Raw genomic sequence first — 10568 nt, forward strand, 5'->3', positions numbered from 1 at the left:
CTGTGAAACAAATGGAGCAAAAGTCCTTGTAGGCTGAAGTGATGACAAAGTGGACAGAGTGCTTGCTGTGTGAGCTTGAGGTCTGGGATCCTTTTCCCAGGACCAGCATAACAAGCCAGGAGTGGCCCTGTAAACCCAGCACTGTGGTGGGTGGAGACAGGAGGATCACTGGGAGCACTGGCCACCTGCCTAGCACCAACTTCAGTGATATAACCCCTGCCTCATACATTAAAACAGTAATTTTTAGAAGTCCTTGATAGTAATGGCTTTTAAACCACAATGAAAATGAAAAAGAAGAAAGGCAAATTTTTCTTCTCAGAAAGACACAGATGCTATTAGGACAGACACACTGTGCTCACTTCAGCCAAGGTCTTATTTCTAAATAAGGCCATACACTGAGTCACTAGGGCCAACTTCTTCAAAGCTCTTTTCTGGGGAATACAGATGTTAAATGATTTCCGGGTGTGTATTAGTCAGGGTTCTCTAGAGTCACAGAATTTATGGATAATCTCTATATAGTAAAAGAATTTATTGATGACTTAGAGTTGGCAGCCCAATTCCCAACAATGGTTCAGTAACACCTGTGAATGGAAGTCCAAGGATCTAGCAGTTACTCAGTCTCACACAGCAAGCAGGCGAAGGAGCAAGAGCAAAACTCCCTTCTTCCAATGTCCTTATATTGTCTCCAGCAGAAGCTGTAGCCCAGATTAAAGGTGTGTTCCACCACACCTTTAATCCCAGATGAAAGGTGTAGCCCAGATTAAAGGTGTGTTCCTTAAACTCGGAGATTTAATCTTCTGGAATCCATAGCCACTATGGCTCAAGGTCTCCATACCAAGATCCAGATCAGAAACTTCTATCTCCAAGCCTCCAGATAAGGCTCACTGGTAAGCCTTCCAATTCTGGATTGTAGTTCATTCCACATATAGTCAAGTTGACAACCAGGAATAGCCACTACAGGGTGTAAGCACAGAGTGCATGTGGGGAGCCCGTGATTACAGTGACAAGCCTAGATTCTAAGTTTCAGCTCTGTACTGTGTGAACAAGCTGCTGACAAGGGCAACCGGGACCTGCACTCACTGGTTGTTGGTCACTGTCTTCTGAGTTGAAGGTTTCCTAGAGTTGGGGCAGTAGGCACAGGTCCCAAGGCATAAGATGGCAAGGGTTTGCCATCCCTAATTTGTGTGATATCTCTTCACTGGGCCAAGGATGTATAAGAAGTACTTGGTAACTTACTTTCTTTCTTCCTTCCTTTCTTCCTTCCTTCCTTCCTTCCTTCCTTCCTTCCTTCCTTTCTTTCTTTCTTTCTTTCTTCCTTCCTTTCTTCCTTTCTTCCCTCCTTTCTTTCTCTCTTTCTTTCTCTCTTTGTTTCTTTCTATCTCTCTTTCTTTCTCTCTTTCTTTCTTCCTTTCTCTCTGACTGTCTGTCTATCTATCTATCTATCTATCTATCTATCTATCTGTCTCTCTATCCAACTATCTGTCTATCTATCTATCTATCTATCTATCTATCTATCTATCTATCTATCTATCTATCTATCTATCTATCTATTGTGAGACAGGGTCTATGTAACTCAGTCTGGCCACTATACCCTGTAGATGCAGTGCTGAGGGTAGAGGTCAGGACCTCAGGTATGCTTTGCATTCACTCCATTGAGCTACATCCTGACTCCCTTTCAATAATTGATTTTATTTCTTTCTGAGACAGGTTCTCTCTATATAACCTTGACTAGCCTGGAACTTACTATGTTGGCCAGGCTGGCCTGAAACTCACAGAGATCTACCTGTCTCTGCTTCTCAAGTGCTGGGATTAAAAGCACGTGCCACAATACATGGCCCAAGAATTGAATTTAAAACATGTGAATGTTTATATTATTATCAAATGAGCCAGGCACTGGTGGCACATGCCTTTAATAACAGCACTTGGGAGGCAGGGGCAGACAGATTTGTGAGTTCGAAGCCAACCTGGACTTCACAGTGAGCTCCAGGACAGCCAGGGCTACACAGAGAAGCCTGTCTTGGGAAGAGAAACTTGTCTCCTAAAAAAAAAAAAATCAAATGAGCATCCTTTCCGTACCTCTGAGTTTTCAAGGCCATTTAAAAATTTGTTTTATTACTATTTGTGTGTGTGTTTGTTTTCTTTGTGCATGCAAGTGCACATGTGTGTATGCATGTACTATGGTACATTGAAGTAAGAGGACAACTTTCAGGAGTAGGTTCCCTCCTTCTACCATGTGAGTTCTGAGATGGAACTCTGGGTGTCAAGTTTGTGCAGCAAGTATCTTTATCTCTGGGCATTCTCACAGGCTTTACAGGGCCATTTATTTTCTTAAGGCAAAACATAGAAACATTAAGCAGGGAGAGGAGACTCAACCTCAGAGTTCTGGTGTGACAGCCATGAGAAGCAGCAGTACATATTACCCAGCTCATTCAGTGAATGGTCCCAGCCCAGGACCATTCTCTACCTCACATAACAGGTCCCAAATAACAGCGCAGGTAGTCCCATTATGTACCCAGTAGATTTTCTATCCCAGTGTTTCAAACTCCTTCCACAATCCTTCCCAAAACACGGGGCCAGCTCTTAATAATACCCTACTCTGGTACCAATTTCAGTTTCTGTCTTTGTTACTTTTCTGTTAGTGTGATAAAACACTGACCAAAAACAATGTGAGGACAGAGTGTTTATTTCAGCTTACAGTTTATGGGCCATCTGGAAGGGAAGTCAGGCCAACCCCAAGGCAGGAACCTGGGAGTTTGTGGACTGCTTCCTGGCTTGCTCCCCCTGGGTTGCTCAGTTTGCTTTTTTTTTTATATCCCACAGCATCACATCAATTGAAATCAAGAATATGTTGGAAAGTCTTGCTTATAGGCATTCTGATACAGGCATTATTTCAGTTGAAGTTCCCTCTTCTCAGATGGCTCTAGCTTGTGCCAAGTAGACAAAAAACAAACAAACAAACAAATAAACACAGCAGACAGGGATTCTGTCACACATCTTGCAATAATAATAATACATGTATAAAAATGTATTTTTATAGAGCCATCAAGTAGTAGGGACTTACTGAGCTGCCCTGTGGGAGTTTGTAAGGGAATATTGAGAGCAATGCAGACAATGGAGGCCTGGCTTGTGGGCTTTCAGAGGGATATTTGATAATCCCTTGAAGATTCTATCAGGGTAGTTTGTATGATATACGTGATTCATGAATTTGTGTGTCTTGTCAATTGGAGTTGAAAAATCTGGTGTGATGAATAAGAAACTAAACTGAAACCTTTGCTTTACTGGGAAAATAGAGAACTGATCAAAAGTAGCTGGAACTGAGAAATTAGTGGTGATTAAGAAGAGACCATCATCAGTGAGGTGAGGTTTGGGAGTGTTTCCTTAGAGTAAGCACACTAAAGCTGTTGTTCAGAGGGAGCCAAGCCCATAGGCCATGCTGGTAGACAAACTCAGTAATGTGTCAGAGTATCTCACATCTAACTGGTTTTGAAGACACAGTAGGGTCATGGAGAACAGCTGAAGCTTGGCACTCTGAGAGGCCAGCAGAGGTCATCAGTGAAAGTGCAGCCTCAGCTGTGGTGGGAACCCAAAGACTGAAGGAGCCATGGAGGGAGACTGGGGATTTACACCATATGTCAGGGTCAGGGTCCCTAAAGAGAGATCAGGAGGCTATGTGAAGGTGCAGCTTTTGGAGCCCCCAGCAGATGGAGATGTCAGGATGGTGAGGCCACTGCCTGTGAGAGCAGAAGCTGTAGAGTAGAGCTGGCCTGAGTCTGTGAGTTGAGTTGAATTTGTGTGTTTTAAATGTCAGAACCTGTGAAGCAGTGTTGCATAGGATTTCTGGAGCCCAGAAGATCATGAGTACCAGGCCCTGGGGACTGAGTTATTTGCATGGTTGGAGTTTAGCTTTGCTTTGTTCAGACTGTGGTTACACCCTGGGTCTTCCCTGTGGGAAGCTGCAAACGCCATTACAAGATGGCACTGTGTACAAGTGGCCACCGCCCATGAACATGGGTAAACAACCAATGTGCACATGTGCATAAGACTTTTTTGCTGAGTCACTGCCTGGCCTGAGGCATATTAATGAGGTAATGGTAGCATAACCAGTCAGGTTTGGACACGTCACTCCTAGGCCTATATAAGCAGTGCCATTTCTGGGGTTCAGGGTCTTTTGCCTACGCAGTCCATGCTCTCCCAATAAACGTGTTGCAGAAGGATCCTGTTGTGGTGTCTTACTTGCTGGAGAGTGGGAGTCTACAAATGGTGCCGAAACCCGGGAAGTAACATTTTCAGTCATGAGCGAAGACCCCCTGTTACAGGAGGATTCAGAACTACATCACGGGGATTGAGCAGTTAATGAAGTGTTCCCATAAAGCAGTCTGTTAAGAAAGATTCAACTGTGTAGATTCAAAACTCTTCAGCTGGGGAACAGTGGTACCGGTAAGTAAAATGAAATTAATGTAAGTCTCTGAGAGGTATGCTTTCCCACGCAGTAGGTCCGATAATTGTCGCTGGGGTTGTGTTGCTTGCTTGCTTTCTTGCCTTGATATTATTCTATTGCCTTAATTTTCATCTCCCTGGACACGAGTGTATCTGCTGGGAGTAGCTCGACAGACACGTAAGATCGTAACTTGAGTGTACATAAATTCGTGGATCGACCTTGGGGCTAAGAACCTCACGTAGATAAGTGAGTATCTCAAAGATGCTTTAGTCCAGGACGAAGATAGGTACTGGCCAGTCTACACTGTTAGTGGGGCCGGTACAAGCCTTGCTCAAAGAACGAGGTTTAAAGATTTCTGAAAGTACAGTGAGAGGGTTCTTAAAAGAAATACACAGACTTGCTCCTTGGTTTTCCCCCACTGGTTCGCTGATGCTACTTAGTTGGGAAAAGTTAGGGAGAGATATAGCGAGAGAGGAGGCAAAAGAAAAAGTGAAAACAAGTGCAAGGCCATTATAGAAGCTGATTAAGGCCAGTCTATCCAGGATAAGAAATGTGAGCCAGCTGTTAAGGAAAGGTAGCAACTTTTACAAGAACACCAGGGAAGCATATCAGAAACAGAGAGAAATAAAAAAGAAGGCATGCACAAAAATATAGGTAAAATAAGAAATATAAGAAGAGAAAAAATAAAAATAAGCTATTTCAGAGCTCTCCTAGGGACAGAAGGAAAATGAGAGATGTCCTGTTTCCTCTCTGGCTCCTATGGAGATATTCTTAGCTCTGGTTAGGATATCTGGGTCCCTTTGAGACACCAAGTTCTATTCCCTGTCTGTCTATAATCTGGTTTTGGTGCACCAAATTGTCCATATATCTGTCAATTCATGTTTGTTTTTGTTTTGTTGTTTGAATGATTGTTGTTCTGTGTTTCATGTTGAAAAATATAATTGGTTAAAACTTTATCTGCTGGCCGTCCATCCTTTAACTTGTTTAAAAAGCAGTCTCAATTTGCACAACAAAAAGTAATAAACATTGTGGCTGGGAGTCAAGTACAGTTAAAAAAGCCCTGCTGAGGGCTGATTACAAATGGAGCTCTTAAAGGGGCAGACAACCTTTTGCTTGTAACAGAAAGTTAGCTTAAAATTGGGAACTCAGGGTTAGATTCATTCTAAACAACATGAACAAACACAAGAAAACAGGTCATGTGCAAAAGCAGTGTACAAAGGATGGAAAGAATAGGTTTTTTTTAAAAAAAAAATTACCAGGCATTTGCTCAAAATGTGGGAAAAAAAGACATTGAGTAAATGAATGCAGATCAACCAAAGATGTAACAAAAGGGCCAATACCTCAGTTTAAAGTGCAACATTCAAAAAACAGAGTGAGGGGCCCCCGTCCCCAGGGCCCTCAAATGTGTGGGGCACTTCAGACCACAGTGTCCATGAGGCCACCCAAAAGACCAAAGAGAGCCACTCCGGGTTCAGCAAGATTGGACATCTGTGCCACCTCCAGAGTAATTCTTACACCACAAATGGGGTGTCAACCTATTCCCTAAAATTTTAAATGTCCCTTACCGAAGGATACAGCGGGGCTACTGTTGGGAAGGTCCTCATCTGCTTTGAAAGGATTGGTAATACATCCTAGAATTATAGACTCAGATTATGAGGGACAAGTTAATATTATATGTTCTACACCCTGAGGTATTGTGGCCATTTCTCCTAGAGATCGCACTGCTCAATTGTTGATTCTTCCTAGTTTGCATAACATGTTCTCTAGTAGCCAAAATCCCAGAGGGAATAAGGGACTTGGTTCTACAGGAACTAATGTGGCCTACATATCTTTAGATTTAGATAATCGTCCCACTTTACAATTACAGATAGAAGGAAAAACCTTTCAAGGTATAATGGATTCAAGATCTGATAAAAACATTGTATCCAGTAACTGGTGGCCTGCTTCTTGGCCTGTTAATCAATCATCACATAGCTTACAAGAATTAGGATATGAGGCTACCCCAACTATAAGTGCAAAATCCTTACAATGGAAAGATAAAGAAGTAAGGACAAGGCTTTTACAACCTTATGTACTCCATTTACCTGTGAATCTATGGGGAAGAGATGTGTTGTCAACCATGAACTTTATACTGACTAATGATTACTCTCAAAAAAGCAAGGAAATGATGAAAGGAATGGGATATATACCTGGACTAGGTCTTAAAAATTTTTACAAGGTAGAGTTTCTCCAGTTAAAGCCACAAAAAAGGAGATAGGAAAGGGCTGAGTTTTTTTCTAGAGGCCACTAAGGAGCCTTTGCCCATTCTGTAACGTGCCTCAGTGACCCTTACCCTCTGAAAAGTTAAAAGCAGCTAAAAAATTAGTACAAAAACAATTAGACCTGGGGCGTGTAAAACCCACATAATCACCCTGAAATACCCCTATTTTTGTTGAAAAAAAAATCAGATAAATGGAGATTGTTACATGACCTAAGAGCCATTAATTCACAAATGCAAGTTATGGGTCCTGTACAAAGAGGACTCCCCCTACTCTCAGGTCTACCTAAAGATTAGAGAATTATAGTGGTGGATATTAAGGATTGTTTCTTTTCCATTCCATTAAATAAGAAAGATAAACCTAGATTTGCATTTACCTTGCCTTCTATTAATCATATAGAGCCTGATAAAAGGTATCAAAGGCGAGTATTGCCCCAAGAAATGGCAAATAGCCCTACCATGTGTCAGTTAGATGTAGGAAAAGCTTTACAACCAGTTAAAGATGGTTTCCCCTCATTAAAAATTTGTCATTATATAGATGATATTGTAATTTGTGGACCTAAAGAAGAAAATATATAGCAAGGTTATGGCTTGCTTAATGAAACTTTAAAAAATAATGACTTGATTATTGCACGAAAAAAGGTACAACAGTCTAATCTTAGTGATTTTTTTGGGAGCCACTATTGCTTCAGATGTGTTTCCCCACAAAAGATTGGTATGAGAAAAGATCATTTACCCTCTGGTGTGACATCTCTAAATACGACTGGTAGCTTCTCCCACTATCTCCCAAGTCCCGGGGTGGGCTAGTGACTTTGGCAGCCTTTTGCTCCTAGCACATGCACACATAGCTTGCTCTTTGTTTAGGTGGCATAAGGCACTGCAGAGACAGTGCCATCTTATGATGGTAAATGTTATTGCGGCTCTCCATAGATAGTGAACAGTGGGCAAGAGAAGCGTCCACTCACTGTGGGATTACAACCACTGGGACCTCCGTGAAAGTGAGCATGTTTTACTGCCCCAAGTAGTTAAACTGACAAGGGTCCTGTTAAAGTCAGGGGTACCATTACTGTGCTGAAACAGCATGACCAAAGCAACATGGGGAAGAAAAGTGCTTATTTGGCTTAGGCTTCCACCTCACAGTTCCTCATCAAAGGAAGTCAGAACAGGAGCTTGAGCAGGGCAGAAACCTGGAGGCAGGAGCTGATGCAGAGTTCATGAAGGAGAGAGTGCTAGTTATTGGTTTGCTCCTCCTGGCTTGCTCAGCCTGCTTTCTTACAGAACCCAGGACCACCAGCCCAGAGATGACAGCACCCTCAATTAGCTGGGCCCTTCCATATCTAATTATGAAATTGCCTTAATTTCTTCATTAAGAAAATGCCTTACAGCTGGATCTTATGGAAGCATTTTCTAAATCTAGATTTCTCCTCTCAGGTGACTCTAGCTTGTGTTAAGTTGACATAAAACTAGCCAGGACAGGATCTATAGGGTCTTTGGTCTGTTGAGATCAGACTTCAGACAAGTGAGCAGCCTGCTTATATGGGCTATGAGTCCCCTGGAACATGAAGGATGGAGGTTACTCCTGGCTTGCCATCAGTGCTCTTCCTGGTTCACAGTAGTGAGCAGCACCTTCCAGGGATGCTGCTTATTCCTAAAATTTTCAGGCTGGATCACTGTGTCATCTTTTTTGGAACAAGGGACAAGGACCACATTAATCAGCTGGCAAACCTGCTGTCAAATCCCTTGGTCTTGGCCTTGCTGGACTCCCATCTCCAGCTAATTACTCAGAGGGACCCAGAGAGCCTGCCTTACAAGACATTTCTACATGTCTGGCCCATGCAGGGGCCTTCTTTGCCACACTCAGGGGTTCTACCCAGGGGAGGGTTCAGGGCATGACCCTGGGGTTGCTGGGAGCCCCTAGGAAACTTTGACCAGGACAGGAGCTAGCTGCTTCTGTGTTCACTTCTTGGCACTAGTAAGTAGGACTCACCAAAATGCAATGCAGAGACAGCCAGTGAGATCAGCATTGGCTGTGAAACCCAAGCTGAGTGGGAGAGGTCAGGAGAGAGAGGAGAGGAGTACTGGAACAAACAGAATGTAACCCTGTTTTTTAAGCACTAACAGAAAAGGGAAAGTTTGGGAGCAAAGAGCCTGGCTCCCCACTGCTGTCTGGACGGATTATGCCCAACCCTCAGGCTGCTAGAGTTAGTTTTCCAAGCAAATCAAAAAGCCTCAGGAAAACTATCTATAAGCTTTTTGCAAAGAAAGCCCCCCACAGGGCATCAGACACTAGGAATTCTACTGCACTGAGAAAACAGTCTGTAGGGACTAGGTTGCCTCTGTGATTTGGGCATTGCTTCCACTTACAGGTAGCTCAGAATCCTATAAGCAAATCCCTCTGCCTCAAACACATACCAGGAGAGCAAAGGAGTGATCCAAGCATGGATATTAGACACTTTCAGCTCCACTGGGAACACTTTTGGTCTTAAAAATATTTCTCATTATCTTTGTGTGAGCATGCACTAATGTGGAAATCAGAGGGCACTCTGCAGGACTTGGTTCTCTCTTCTACCATGTTGGTTCTGAGAACTGAACTTAGGTCACCAGGCTTTGTGGCAAGTGTTTTCCCTACTTTTTGGCCATGTTTATTCTCCAGTCATTATTTTGTAGACAGATCCTCAGAGGTTTGCTGGATTGTGGGCTTTGGAATGGGCTCAATGCTCACTTACCTCCAAGAATGACCCCCTGCCTGTCTACATTCATAAAGAAATTCCCAACACTCTGGCTTTGAGCTTCTCCACCTAACTGCCACATAAAGCTTCTGAATTTTGTTTGATGGAAAATCCTGGAAATCCTATTAAGCATACAAGCTACCTGAGCTCCTCTCCTTAAGACTAATTTTAAAGGTCTAAATAAGGCCTCCCAGAATCTAGATTTGGAAAATGGGGTCAGGGCAAGTGTACTTATTGGGCAAACATGACTTGAGTTCAAAGCCTAGCACACATGTGGAGAGGAATTTTAATTCATCAGCATGGCAGCTCTGGCACGGGATCACATCCAAAGAGATGATCATGGCTTGGACCATGGTCATTGCAACCATAGCCCCAGTAGGTGAGAAAAGATGCTGAGGACTGTACCTATGGCAACCCAGGAGTGGAGAGGCCTACGCTGGCCATGAGAAAAGACACAGCATTCTGAACAGGTGGAGAGGGGAGGTTTTGCTGGACTATTCTGTGTGTTGGAGTTTATAGCCCATCCTTGGATAATACTTCTGAAATAACGTGGAGCTGCTGTTGATGGAATGAATCCCGAGGTGAGCACACACATGGCAGTTCACAACTCTATGTAACTCTAGATCAAGGAGATCGGACACCCTAACACAGACATTCATGCAGGTGAAATACCATTGCACTAGAATGAAAACGAGTATTTTCTTTTTTAAAAAAAGAAAACTATTGTGGAAAAATGAAGAAAAAAGATAGACATGAGCTCTGGACTGCTGGTCATGGTGGGTTTTTTTTCTCACCAATAGGAAGTAACTAATATGACTCCTGTCCTTATGAAAGGAGAAATGTGGAATGCTTGCCCAGTTCCAACTAGGCTGTCCTCTCATTCCGTGGTCTAACAATTCCCATGCTCCCTTACCAGACTTTCCCTTATATTTGTTCTATCTTCATCTACTTATCCAGCTAATCTTATCTTCTAGTATCTGTCTCTATTAACTACAGATCTCCTGTATGACAATCAATCTCTGTGATATCTTCTTCTATGATCTAGACCTGCCATCTATTTCATCTGCATTTTGGTTTTGTTTTATTTTTAGTTTTTCAAGACAAGCTTTCTCTGAATAGCCGTACTTATCGTAGCACTCAGTAT

The sequence above is a fragment of the Mus musculus genome, chromosome 12, assembly GCF_000001635.26.
Source record: "Mus musculus strain C57BL/6J chromosome 12, GRCm38.p6 C57BL/6J".
Taxonomy (NCBI): domain Eukaryota; kingdom Metazoa; phylum Chordata; class Mammalia; order Rodentia; family Muridae; genus Mus; species Mus musculus.